Source organism: Canis aureus, chromosome 14 (genome assembly GCF_053574225.1).
Source record: "Canis aureus isolate CA01 chromosome 14, VMU_Caureus_v.1.0, whole genome shotgun sequence".
Classification (NCBI taxonomy): Eukaryota; Metazoa; Chordata; class Mammalia; order Carnivora; family Canidae; genus Canis; species Canis aureus.
The window spans coordinates 63,256,149-63,271,378 of NC_135624.1; the positions used below are offsets into that span (position 1 = coordinate 63,256,149).

General features: G+C 36.0%; 1 protein-coding gene across 3 annotated transcripts in view; it reads left to right on the forward strand.

Annotated features, from left to right (window-relative positions):
• The window catches only part of LOC144283748 (uncharacterized), a 55,537-nt gene that overhangs the window by 15,729 nt on the left and 24,578 nt on the right, over nucleotides 1-15,230 (forward strand). For all 3 annotated transcript variants that reach the window (XM_077848269.1, XM_077848270.1, XM_077848272.1), the window contains one exon: nucleotides 13,561-13,656. The gene's annotated coding sequence lies outside the window, so the exon portion shown is untranslated. Of the gene's footprint in view, nucleotides 1-13,560; nucleotides 13,657-15,230 lie in introns of those variants that run through there.

A 15,230-nucleotide genomic window follows, 5' to 3' on the forward strand; every position in this document is an offset into this window, starting at 1 on the left:
GTGAAAATGTCTATACTACCCAGAACAATCTACACATTCAATGCAATCCCTACCATGGACATTTTTCACGGAGTTGAAACAAAAAACCCTAAGATTTGTATGGAACCAAAAAAGACCCCAAATAGCCACAGGAATGTTGAAAAAGAAAATCAAAGCTTGGGAGCATCACAATGCCTGACTTCAAACTTCATTACAAAGCTGTGATCATCAAAACAGTGTGATACTGCCACAAAAACAGGCACATAGATCAATGGAACAGAATAGAGAACCCAGAAATGAACCCCCAACTCTATGGTCAACTCATCTTTGACAAAGTAGGAAAGAATGAATATCCAACGGAAATGGTATTGGGAAAATTGGACAGCCATGTGCCCAAGAATGAAACTAGATCATTCTATTACACCACACACAAAGATAAACCCAAAATGGATGAAAGACCTAAATGTGAGAGAGGAATCCATCAAAATCACAGAGCAGAACACAGGCAGCAACTTTTTTGACCTCAGCCACAGCAACTTCTTACAAGACACGTCTCTAAAAACAAGGGAAACAAAAGCAAAAGTGAACTACTGGGACGTCATCCAAATAAAAAGTCCCACTCTTGATTTCAGCTCGGGTCATGATCTCAGGGTTATGGGGTAAAGCCCTGCCTGGAGCCCCTCCTGGGGCTCAGCCTGGGGTTCTGATCAGGGCTTCCCACTCAGGAAGGGGGAGTCTGCTGGAGATTCTCTCTCTGCCCCTCCCCACTGCTCCCCCCATGCATGCACGTATGTGGTCTCTAATAAATAGATGATAGATAGATGATAGATAGATAGATAGATAGATGATAGATAGATAGATAGATAGATAGATAGATAGATAGATAGATGATAGATAGATCTTTTTTTTAAATCCTGACAGAGGTATTTAAGAATACCTTCAGTGGAAGATTCATTTCTTGAATTTTCAACTTGTGGTTATATAAACTGAATTATCTGAAAAAAGCTAAGATTAAGCAGCAGTTTCATTGTTCCAAAAAAGAATATCCTGCCCAGGTAAGTATTTATAAGTATATTTGTTAAGGATTTTGACTTTGGAATTCTAACTTTTGCTAATATTCTCAAGTATATCATTCTCTGGTGTAGTATATACGTATACATATATAATAGAATATTATTCAGCCTTTAAAAAGAAGAAAATCCTGCCATTTGCCACAACTGGATGAATCTAGAGGGCATTATACTAAGTGAAATAAGCCAGACAGAAAAAGACAAAGATTTCAAGGTTCACTTATATGTGGAATCTAAAAAGAAAAAAAAAAGTCAAACTCTTGGAAATAGGAGAAAAGTGATTGCCAGGACTGGGGGTTGGAGAAATAGAAGTTGGTAAAAGGAATACAAATTTTCAGTTATAAAATTAGTAAGATCTGAGGATCTAATGTGACTATAGTTGATAACATTGTACTGTATAACTGAAATTTGCTGAGAGTAGAACTTACATGTTCTCACCAAAAATAAAGGAGGAGGTCGAAGAAGAGAAGAAGGAGAATAAATACGGCACGTATTGGTTGTGTTAGTTAACTCAACCAAGGGGAATCCTTTTATATATGTATCAGATCATATACTTTAAATATCTTATAATTTTGTTATCTAAAATACCAGATGTATTTTAAGAAAAAAAAAATATCATCAATAGTAAGACTCACCACAATTTCTGGAAATGCATGTCAAGAGGAACATTCATGTTGACTGCCCTGCACATTTACATCCAATTTTGCAATCAATTGACTCTTTTTTGCTAATGTATTTTAATGATCTCTAAATTCAATTATAAATAGAAAAGTATCAAAGACACATATAGATAGATTTTACATTTCTATTATTCTTGTTTGACTTGGGGTTTGTAATGTTTTTAAACTGCCTTTCAAGACAGCATACTAGAAAAATCAATTTTAAGGGGGTGGCCTCATGAATATATAGCTTAGAACCTGTGGACCTCTCTTCCTATGTCACCTTCAACGTTCATACAGATGATAGATACCGTGTTGACCCCAAGATAATCTGTCAGCATGATGGTACTTAAATTTTGCCTTCCCAGAACATAGGTGCCATGTACTTTTGATATATTGCTTAAAACTTCAATCAAATTAAGAACAAAATCTCTTTCTACAAATTCAGATACTGATGGACAACAATTGGCTTTTGGGAATCACTTGACAAAAAAACATATCAAGAAAAGATATACATTATACAACTCTTTTTCCCTTCAGATAAACCTAACAGAGGAATTATGGTTTTTTTAATTGTTAAAAAATAATTGTATTATGTTATTTTTTTACAATAGTCCAGTCACATTGACACTATCCAGGTCATGAATCTACACAAATATATTTGTTTTTACTAATTTTAACAAACATATCAAAGGTTTACCCAAGTATGTCTCTCCAAATTAGTCACCACTGGAGGCCACAAAGATTTTCCAAATATGTTCTTATTTTCAATAAGTATTTGAACAACTATCTGGAAATTTTACTTTTCATGAAGCAAAAGTCTCATCATTTTGTTATAAAGTATCAGAAACATAACAATATTGGCGTGTGTATATATGCTGTTTCCTTTCCCCAAAATGTCAAGCACATATTTAAAAGGCTGTAGTGTTATTTATCATATAACAAAATGTGCATCAGAATCCTTTCTAAATTCTGACTTGAAATCAAGAAAAATGATGTTGATCGATTTGACTAATCATAGATAATCACTGGATGTCTTTCAGGGGCAATATTTAAAAGTTAAAAAATTATCATTCATCTCCAGACTTGTAGTCTCTTATTGCATGTTTCAGGGTAAGTCCCCCCAGTCCTAAATACTCTTGTACACTTCTTATTAATTATAACTTCAAACAAATTTTTTATACTAATAATGTTATCTTTCTTTACATAACAATAATTAAAGAGAAATAAAAACAGAAAAAGACGGGTCATTCATTTAAGAAACACTTAATGTTAATTGCAACTTTTGAAAAATGCTTCTTGGTTTTTGCTTTGTTTTAAGATTTTATTTATTTATTCATGAGAGACACAGAAAGAGAGAGAGGCAGAGACATAGGCAGAGGAAGAAGCAGGTTCCATTGCAGGGAGCCTGATGTGGGACTCGATCCCATGACTCCACAATCATGCCCTGAGCCGAAGGCAGACAATTAACCACTAAGCCATCCGGGTGTCCCGAAAAATGCTTTTTTGAAAAGTATTTCATTAGGCTCTATAGAGGATCCAAAAAAACATAATTCAAAATAGCACTGATAGACTCCATAGCCAAAAACATCAGTAGAATAATATGAACCTCAGAGAAACAATAGTTACCCTAGTGTATATTGATGTTCAAGTCAGGTTTAGGGGCAGCAGAGAGAAAGGACTCAGAGTATCTTTCATTTCTTTTTTTTTTTTAAGATTTTATTTATTTTTTTTATTCATGAGAGACAGAGAGAGAGAGAGAGAGAGGCAGAGACACAGGCAGAGGGAGAAGCAGGCTCCATGCAGGGAGCCCAACGTAGGACTCAATCCCAGAACTCCAGGTTCCACCCTGAGCCAAAGGCAGACGCTTAACTGCTGAGCCCAGTCCCTCTTTCATTTCTTAATAACTGACAATCCACCATGTGCTGAGCCTAGTGCTAAGTGACACCAAGAATACAAATACTGAATTCAAAATCACAATCTTCATAGTACTTAACTGAGAGAAACTATTTGGGAGTCCATCTACGTTACACAATGAACAAATATATGTGAAGTTTCTTGAAATAACACAAATAGAGGAGAGGCAAAAAAAAAAGAATATCTGGCTTTGGGGTCACTGATCTATTACTAAAATATTTAGACTAACCATTTCAATACACTGTATCCAAAACAAGAGGATAATGCCAAAAACATTTTAGGATATAACCTGTACTTAGGGACTGAAATTACATAGGCATCAGAGGAGAAAATGAAAAACAAATACCACACGAAAAGGACTGCTACAACTAAAACATCTTAATGGAGAGAATTTTGGATTTTCCATCTTCTCTCAGGAACTTGAACAAAAACAGGTTGCCTGAAGGCATATTTAATGATCTGACCTAGAAACTGGTTTTGACATTGTGATTCTTCAGATTGGAGAAGAAACTATTTTTAAGAGTCTAAGTGTCAAACACTAGCTTTGACTAATTAACCCTTGAACAAGTATTAAAAAACATCAACATTGGAAAAGAAGAAATTGTATGACTAAACAATTGTTTAGCATTCTTAGTTATTTTAGAATTATTTCCTTAACTAGTTACTTTAAACCAATGTATTCACTCACCCATTACATATTTAACTCCTTCTACATATCCAGAACAATGTTACTTGCTGGTACTTTAACAAATCAGTCAAAGTCTCTGCTAATCCTTGTGGAACTCATACTCCATTTAATCATTCTTAATGATTTAGACTATCAGATGATGAAACTGCAGGAAAAAAGTGCAATTACATTTGACTATGGACAGGCTTTATAATATCAAAAGCTACCACATGGGGAGTACTTATCTATGCCAGTAGTATGTTATAGAAGTGTATTATTTAATCTCCCCAGCCATCCACTGTAACCGTTATTATTAGCCTTTTTTAACAAATAAGGAAATAGAAACTCAAAATAGCCATGTTTCACTATGTTTCCAATAAGCCTTTCTTTTTAAAGGTGATTAGTCCCAGATGTAGACCAGTAAGAAGACATACTCATCATTTTTCTAAGGTTTTAAAATTCACCGTTCACCACCTCTAGCCAGTGGAGAAGTGAAACTAGTGGGTTATAAGCTTGTAATGAGGAAAAGATAGAAATGATTGACAGAAGTCAGCAATCTACTGTAAAATGTGCCATTTTTCACATGATTTCTCCCCTCTTCTGCTTAGTGAAGGTCATTGTGAGCTTGGTCTCCATGCTCCTGTACCATCTGGGTTTTTCCCAACCTAGGCATTAGCTGCTCAGCTTCCTCTTATTGATCTTCAAGTTTCTGTCCTCAGTCATTTCTTCTTCTCTCATTACTTTCTCATCTTATTGATGAGACCCAATGGTACTTTCCAAATCTGTATTCCATATTCTCCAGCTTGGAGATCTCAATCTGCATTTACAAAGTGCCATTGCTTTTCACTCTCAAAATGATTAAAAACTAACTCCATTTTTTCTTGGTACCTTTATCTTCATTAATGACAGTGCCTATGACTTAAGATCTTAGAGTTCTGAGTCCACATCTATTCATTCAAAAACATTTACCAAGATCCAGAAAGAACCAGAAACTGGAGGTAGAAATATGAACACTACAGGGACATTGTTTTTTGTTTTGGGTTTTTTTTTTTTTTTTTGAGAGTAGGGTGCTACACAAGTACAATACTACATAATATTGTAGATGATTATGGATTATTATGATAAAAGTGCTAAACAAACCAAAAAGAGGAAGAATACCTAACCGACTTCCCACTCTCCCCTCCAAAGTTGCCAGAGACAGAGAGCTGAGGAAGAAAGATACTTATCTCTTCCTTCAACAACAATAAAAAAGCCCATAATTTTAAAAAGCAGAAAAATACCAAAATAAAAAGTAACTATCACTGGGACAAGATAATGATGAAATATGCTTTGGCAAAGCTTCACAAACAAAAATTTGGTTGTTTGCATATTGTATAAAGGCATTTGCCGTACAGTTCTTTGAATTTTCAAATTAAAGTACGGGGAGTGGAGAGAAACTACTTAAACATTTTGAAAAAAGGCAATGAACTTTCCTGGGGGATAGAAATTAGGTAGGGAAGGAGTGAAGCATTCTCAGCTAGAAGAAACACCTGGACAAAAGCACAAGGACAGGAAACAGCTCCTTATGTTGAAAAACCAAGAATAGTTCTATATAATCAAAGCAAAGACACATACAGAGTGACAAGAGATGAGAATGGAGGGTATCACAGTCTTTTTTTGTTTGGTTGCAAATAACAGGATCCACTCAAGATATCTCAAGAAAAAGGAAGCCAAAGCAAGAATAAATGCAAATTAGAACTGAAATACAAACCCCAGTGGCCCTAAGACCCAGGCTCTACTTCTCTTGGCATCCCTACTTCTCTCTGCACTGCTCTCTTTACTCATAGTTTGCATGCTCCTAGTTTAGCTTGTGTGTGGCTCTTATTAACACCTCCCTTTCTATCTGGGTCCTTTCATCTTCACATTATTCACAGTTTAATTACCACTTTCTAACTAGGAAACATCAGTATTTCCTAGTTCAAGTTATAAAGAAACAGAATTTTATTAAGATCGTTTATTTTTCTTAACTTGGCAGTAGGTCAAAGGATCCTGGATAGCAAGTGGCTTGGAAGATCCTGGTTTCAATAATCTTTTAATAATCCAAATAAATGTAGCTGGAGAGAAATTAGTCATGTGACAAAAATACAGTTATAGCTCCTTCTGAAATGACTTAAGACTTCTGAGTCATCACTGATCTCTGTAAAAGAGATTCAGTTACATGTTGAAGATAGAAACCAGAATAAATAGCAAATAAAGAGTAGAGAGAGAAAATCCAGTCTAGCCTTCCCCAATATCTGACTAGGAATGAAAAAGATAAGCTAGTGATGATAGCAACAGAGGTACATGAGGTTGAAAATGGGATTCTTTAATATATGAGGTATAAGTTGGGACTACAGACTGAAAGAACACAGCCAGGGATTGAAAAGAGGTTGAAATGAAAAATGAAAGGTGATGATTAGCAGAGAAAATGCCCTGGGGAGGGATAGGAGATGGATATAAACTATAGGTGAAGAGGTTGGTCATAAACAGGACAAGGAAAGAGCTGGATATAAGTGAATTTTATGGGTGTGGGCAGAAAAGTAAAGTTCTTCATTTTTGTGAAATAGAAGGCAAGATCATCTTCTATTGGGGGGTGGGAGGCAAGAGGGATAAAAAATAAATGTAAATGCTGAGAAGATAGCTTTGTGGGAGAAAGGGGAGAATAGATTAGCATCGCTGAGGAGCCAGAGTAGGGCAGACCCTGTGAATCTCCAGTGTGTCTAATATTTAGGGATTTGTGGTATTCAATGTTCACCAGCCTCCAAGTTGAAATAGACAAGGTAGTTTTTTGTTGTTGTTTTGTTTTGTTTGTGTGTGTTTTGTTTTTTGTTTGGTTTTTTGTTTTTTTTTTTTGTTTTTTTGTTTTTTTTTTTTTTTTTGTAGACAAAGTAGTTTGTAAAGAGTTGATCCCAAAGCTTGATGTTTCCTAGGGTAGCATATCAGAAAGACACAGAGGCAGGGAGCTGAAGGTTGCAAGAGAGTTAACAGAGTCTTTCACCTTCCTAAAACTTCTGTTCCAGACAAACTGGTCTTCTGTCTCAAGAAAGGGACTTGTATTTTCCTGACCCTGTTCATTTATTCATGTTCTTTTAATTTTAATTCCCCATTTCAACTCCATTATTTAATTCCCCATTTCAACTCCATTATGCTCATTTCAAATGCTATCTTTTCCACAAAGTAATCTTTAATCCTTTTTTGCCAAAATTAAATTTTTTCTCCAAATTGCTATTGCATCTAGAATTGTTCTATTTATCAGCTAATTCTTAAACTGTTACCAGATCTATAAACCACAATACCTGTTAAACACAGTGCAAAATAGTTCAAATTTATAGAGTACTTACCATAATTTACTGTGTCTGAACACTATATATAGATTACATAAAATCCTATCAACCACTACATAAGGTAGGAACTTTTTCTAGAACCATTTTTGAAATGAGGAAACAGAGGCACCTGGATGGTTCAGTTGGCTAAATGTTTGCCTTTGGCTCAGGTTATTATCCTGGGGTCTGAGATCAAGCCTCACACTGAGCTCCTACCTGTTTCTCCATCTGCTGCTCCCCCTTGCTTATGCTCTCTCTCTCTCTCTCTCTCTCTCTGTCAAATAAATAAATAAAAATCTTTTTTTAAAAAAAATGAATGAAATAAAGAAACTCTCTCTCTGCTGAGAGTATAAGAGAGTTTAAGAGTATGAGAGGGAGTATAAGCACCTTAGCCTGCAACATTGGAAGGACTGGCTTTAGCCATAGACTCCAGGGTCTTACTCAATGCACTATTCTACTTCCCACAGACTTTTTACTGTATCATCCCATATTGTAGTTGAAGGATTATAGTTCCTACTAGATTTCAGATTCATGTACAGAAGTGTTCATGTCTTAAATCTGTTTCCCTTAGTCCCTAAAAAGGTAATGGAGAATAAGAAAGCATTTTCTGGTTGGTTCCACTGGAGCATTTACCTTCATTTGAAAACAAAAAAATAAATGATAAAAAATAAAAGTATATTCATTAGTGTTTGAACTTTAATCAAATTTAGAAAACTTTTTTTGTTTCTGTTTGTTTTTCTTACCTCTCCAGCCCACTTAAAGTCAAAGAGTTCCAAGAGAACCATATCTTCCTGGCCATCAGTCACCATCTCCTCTGATCTATAAGCAAAGACAGGTTCCACTAGGCCTCCCTCCTCTCTATGGACTTATTATTCTATCACCTACTCCTTTTCCTTTCATTCCACCAAGGTGTGTTCTACTACCTCTTCCTTTCAGTACACAAAGGCACATTCTATAATTTCCTTTTTTTTGGTCTACCAGGGCATGTTCCTCCTCAGCATCATCATAGTCCTCCTACTCCTCCTCCTTATCCACCTCCAACTCCTTCCTCTGATTCAGTACACATTCCATATCAGTCCCTACATTGGGACCTATGAGACAACCTCAATCCTTTCCAGGCAATCTGAATCCAACTTTCCAACCAAGATCCTACCCTCCAAGACCTATTAATAGGTCTTCCCAAATTCTGTATATCCTATACACTGTTTCTTCCCTAACCCTAAATCCAATCACTACAACCAAAATTGCCACTTCAGAACCTGCCACCACAACAGAAACCACTACCACTTTCAGAAAATCTACCATCACAGCAATCACTACTACTATAGAAGCCACCAGTACAACAGCAGTCATGACTACTTCTGTGGAAACTACTACAATAGAGCCACCATCACTTCTACAGAACCCACTATAATAGCCAGCTACTATCACTTCCACAGAACCTACCACTACACCAGTACCTACCATCACTGCCACAGAACCCACCGTCACCATGACAGAAGCCACAGGTTTCTCAACCATACCTATCTCTTCAGCAATAGAACCCACCTCCACATCAGCAGCAACCACCACCATAGCATCTACCACAGCTACTACTGAAATTATAATCAACACTCCCTGCAAGAAACTTCCAACTTCCAAACCAACTACATCAAGCAGTAAAATTTTTAAGTTTCTTGGATAGCCTCATATCCATGTTTGGTTGAAAATTGAGAAATTATATTTTCCAAACTGATCTGAGCTTTTAGTAGAAATGAACCTCATTTATTTCAATGTAACCAACTCTGATCTAACCAGAACACTAAAGTTAAAAAAAGTATCTGAGCTTCCTTCAAGCCGCCTGGACAAGCCTGCACCTGCACTGATCTCCCCAGTCTGTGAAGAATAAACCTTTTCATATCTGCCTGGTCTGTGTGGTGTCAACAGTGTCCACAACCAAACCAACTGACAGGGTAGAAAAGGGATGGGGGTCATTCCTATGGAATGAGGAAAAGCCTGTAAAAGTGAAACTTTTACAAGTTTCATACTAAATCCATTTTTGTGTGTACTTATATAATTCTCTTTCTAAAACATCCACTCTGATTTTTGAGCAATGATGCACAAAATTCATATTTTCAAAAGAATATTAAGCAGGGGGGTTGCCTGGGTGGCTCACTGGTTGAGTATCTGCCTTTGACTCAGGTCATGATCCTGGGGTCCTGGGATCAAGTCCCACATCAGGCTCCCTGGAGGGAGCCTGCTTCTCACTTTGCCTGTGTCTCTGCCTCTCTGTGTGTGTCTCTCATGAACAAATAAAATATTTTTAAAAAGGAATATTAAACAGTCTTAAGAGTTTTTATGTACTTCCTTAAAAGTATAAATATTCTGAAATAAATTTAATTTACAAAAAATTCAACTCACATAAACTTTTCAAGAATAAATCTGAGTCATAAAATGAGTTGTTCCTTAGAGAAAGCTTATGTCATTAGACAGGTATTCCTTCCACATAATGTAAACAATGGAAAGATTCATTATTGTATTATTTCTCAAAATATAAAATCATCCATAATAGACGTTGTTCTGACTTGCATAACACCAGAAATATCACTAATACTAAAGTCATTTTCCACTATGTTAAACTACGAGAATCCCATTTGGTAGATGTAAATCTGACTCCAGAAAAAATAATAATAATAAATAAATATATATATATATAAATAAATCTGACTGCTTCTTCACGTTTCTGGCTTTTCCTGATCAATCTGATTCAAGTTTTCTGGTTAGTACTATTCAATTTGATGTATGTGTACTGGATCCTGCTCTCTTTCTGACTTCATATTGTCAACTGATCCAAACGCAACTGTGATCCTTACTTCATGATCTGGCCTGTTTTTTTTTTTAATCTTGTGGTGTATCTGGTGAGTGATTTCTTTCCATGACTCATCATGTCAGGATATGAAGGGCACATAACAAGGAAGAGTAAGACAGAACTTAAAGGAAATCTAAAATATGGCACAAACCTATGCAACAAATGTGTTGATGCCAAGAGATCAAGGAGTATAGCTAAGTCATAATTACTTTATAGTCATTCAAGGAAAAAATAATTTCAATCTTACTTTAAGGAATAATTAGAGCTTAAAACATCATCCATGGGTTTTACTTCACTGGAAAAGCCCTATGGAATAAGAGGACTCAATGTGTACAGAAACCATACATCAAATCTCTGAGATACACATCTTACAACTGTGTATGCTACTTACATGAATGACTAGCAAGAAAATATGGGAATGTAATAAAGTCACCCCCACTACTGGGAGACCACATTAAATGCTAGACCAAAATTATTCCCACCTTCCAAACACTGCTTTGAAGTAAACATAAAGCAAATCCCAGATAGACAGCTAACCTTTATTTAAGAGTTTAGACTTAAACCTCATCAATATTGTTCAAAATTGCCAATCATAAAGCAACTCTGTGAAAATACGAAACTACTGGCCCTTCTACCAGTTGAACATAACTTTATGCCAGGGTTCATGGCTTGTTAAGCAGGTAAAGGTAGATTTTAGCTTTCCCCTCTATTTCTGGGCATCTTCAAACAGTGAACTTACACAACTATATTTGGTCGCCTTGATATTCTCAATTAATAACCAGATAATGACTACCACTATCTCAATTCTTACACTATTGTTGACTTTTGATATCACACACTAAAACCGATGGAGAGAAAGAATATATCTGGGCTCTCTCTTTGTCTCTGAGTGCTCTACGGAAGAGGAAATATATTTCCTTGGACACATACTGATGTAATCACCTGGTCCAGTTGAGATCACTGCTGTTAGGTACTCTTCTCTACTGTCCCAAGCCCTAGTCTTGGACTCTCAGTTGTCTAGGGACAAGGAACTAATCTCTATTATTCAACCAACATAAACAATTCCTGAAAGGAAAGATGAAGCAGTCAGGTCCTTCTCCGAAACATGGAGTGATCGATCCAAAGTCTAGAAAAACACACTCTATATACCAAAAGAGTAAATATGTTGAAAAGCCAAGAGGTACAGGACAACCTGAAAGGCTTTCTGTCCCTCAGCTAGAAAATGAGTAAGATGCTGCCATAGAACACAACAAAGACCAGCTCTCATTGTAATGAGATGCTTCTGGTAAAACAGGAAACAACTTCAACTAAGCAACAATACTTTATGAGCCTTGAAGGTCAGTATGCAAAAGGCCTGCTGATCCAGGAACAAGAAAGAAACCACTATAATAATTTCAGACATCTGTCATGTTCCAAAGAATAAAGCATTCTAGAAAGTAAAAAAAAATAATTGCCCAATTCATCCTTGAAATATGGCAATTCAAAGGTTCCCACTCCTCATGGACATAGGTAGTATTAGCTGTCTGTGACGTTAATTGAAAGAGAAGGGATTAAAATATCAAATGAGCCTTTTACTGCTAAGTACAAATTGTTTCTCTAACTTCTTCTAATGTACACTTCTAAGGACATTAGCTTAAAGACAGAATTAATTTTATGGTATCTTTCTTAGTCCCAGAAAAATCTATTGGTAACATAAAAGTTCTCACCTCCCTACATCACCAAGCAATTAGATCATAAAAATCTTTTTTATTTATATGAATTTTAACAAATAGATCATTTGTCTTAGTTAAGAGGTACTGGCACAAAAACAGACACATACATCAATGGAACAGAATAGAGAACCCAGCAATGGGCCCTCAGCTCTATGGTCAACTAATATTTCACAAAGCAGGAAAGACTATCCACTGGAAATAGGACAATCTCTTCAATAAATGGTGCTGGGAAAATTGGACAGTCACGTGCAGAAGATGAAACTAGACCACTGTCTTACACCATATACAAACTCAAAATGGATGAAAGATCTAAATGTGAGACAAGAATCCATCAAAATCCTAGAGGAGAACACAGGCAACACCCTATTTGAACTTGGCCACAGCAACTTCTTGCAAGATACATCTATGAGGTACAAAAGAAAACTCCAATTCAAAACGCTAACTTTGAAAGTTTCGATACCCAGGTTTGGTCAAATTGTATAGAGTTCTTTTTGGAAGAAAAAAAACAATTTCATGCAGATACTCTTTCCTAGAATGAGAAATAAGTCTAAGACACATGATACCAGTGGAAAAACAAAATGCAATAAAGAAAAACAGAAGTAAATATTGCTTAGCCCTACATAAACAGTATAAATTCAGACAAAGGGAGATATACTAGGAGATAATATCCTGGAGATGGTGACTTCCTAAAGGCATGAATCTGGGAAGCCTGAACTAGATAGAAGGACAGGTAGACAGATATTTCTGTCTTTCAAATTATACTATAAACAGAAGCATTTAGCTAATTACAGGGGAAAAAGAGAATCAAGTTCTTGATTTTGAATAAGTCTTAATTGCTCTCTATTGTAAAAATGTGGCATATGTGTAGCATGCTTAGAGACATATCCTGCAAGGTCAGCATCTAATTCCTTCATTCCACTGACCCCAGCATCTAAACATCCTTTTTTCAAATAATTATACTATATGGATGTCTAAATCAGCTGAACTCCCTTCTCTCCAGGGATTTTCCTTAAACAGCCGATTTCCAGACATCAAACATCACACTTTCTCTTTAAAAAAAAAAAAAAAAATCTGTAATTTGAGGAAATGAGATGCCAAAAGGATAAATCAAGTTACTTGCCCAAAGCCACAAAGGTAGTAAATAGCACAGTTGAAGTTCAGAGACAGGTAGTTTGTTTCCAGAGACTGTGCTTTTAACCTCTAGTCTATTTTATTTCTCCCTACATAAATTCCAACAAGTCCGGAATACATACATGCTCATTAACATTTTGCAAATAGTAAAATGGTAAATAAGAATGTTATACATATCTTTAAAAACAAACCAGCATTAAACATATCTAATGAATTTCCCCTGTCCTTTTCTTCAGGCTAGCAGTTCATAGAAGACAGAAGAGGACAGAGCCCAGTTAAGACACTTTCCTCTGTGGACTAACAGCTCCATGTCATCATTTCCTTTTCCTCAGGTCAGACTCATTAGATTCTATTTAATTCTATTCCGTTCAATAAACAAAGTTCTGGAGTACCCCAAAACTATTTTAAAACTTTTGCTTCAAAAACAACCAAAAAAATCTGATCAAATTTACCTGATCCACAAAGTGTTCAGAAACCCTAAAACCACATGAATTTACTACATAAATCAAGGTCTAGCACTTCTAAATTTCAGTCAATTAAACCTGCTAAAATTTTAGGAAAAAAATCTAACTCTTACCCTAGGAACAACATTCTGTAAAACTTAAATGGACCCCAAATTCCTTCCTCTAATAAAAGAAATGGTCAACACCAAATTAAACTGCCAATATTAGGTCAGCCAAATGCATCAGGATGATCAAAACTTCATGAAGTCACAGCCAAAAGGAAAAAAATTCAACAAAATAACATCTCTAATCTCACAGCAAGCTAACCAAAGAAGCTTTTAAATAATGCTAAATTAAAACAAACTAGCCACCCAAAATCTGACTCATAACTCTGTGTTCAACAAAACTGCAAACAATCCAAACCGCAATCAACTTAAACAAGTAAAAGAAATGGACCAACTCAAATCAAGCTATAAGCATTAGGTCAATAGAAAACTCGTGGCCAAATTTCACTCAAAAAATCATAAAGTAGGGGTGCCTGGGTGGCTCAGTTTAGTTGAGCACCCAACTCTTGATCTTGGCTCAGGTATTGACTTCAGAGTAGTGAGTTCAGGCCCTGCAGTGGGCTCCAAGCTGGGTGTGGAGCCCACTTAAAAAAAAATCACAGGGCAGCCCTGGTGGCTCAGCGGTTTAGCGCCACCTGCAGCCCAGGGCATGATCCTGGAGACCCTGGATCGAGTCCCACATCGGGGCTCCCTGCATGGAGCCTGCTTCTCCCTCTGCCTGTGTCTCTGCCTCTCTCTCTCTCTCTCTCTCTCTGCATCTCTATGAATAAATAAATAAAATCTTAAAAAAAAAAATAAAAAAAAATCACAAAGTAAAAACACAGTCACACAAAAACTGTCAAAAAACAAACTAGTCAAGGAAAATAGGCCGATTTGACCAAACACAACCTAGATGCTAAAAACTTAAGCCAAATACAGGGGTTCAAAAGAAAAGCAAACCATCAAAACATAATCACAGACCTCTCCCACTATGCTCTCAGCATTCTCATTCTGGGCAGCCAAAACCTTAGCCAAAGGGGTCTTCACTTTGGCATCCTACAGGACAAAAAACATTATTCTGTTCCACTGTATATTTGTCCATGTAATCACTAAGCTGTACATCTACAACTAATATAACATTGTGTGTCATCTGTACTTCAATTTAAAAAAGAAAAGAAAAGAAAAAATTCAACTGACAGGTGCTTTTAACAGATCTGCAGGAAAGACTCCTTCAAGGGTAGGTACTTGGGAATTCACAAATGAAGACTTTTAAATATAGACTCAAGATTATATCCTTAAACACTGCATTTCTGGCAATTAATGTGAAAATTTACTGATTAGAAAATCATTTCTAAATGCTCTTTTAGATAAAGATAGGATCATTAATGTTATTTTTCTAATCTTCAAAGTAGTTATTTA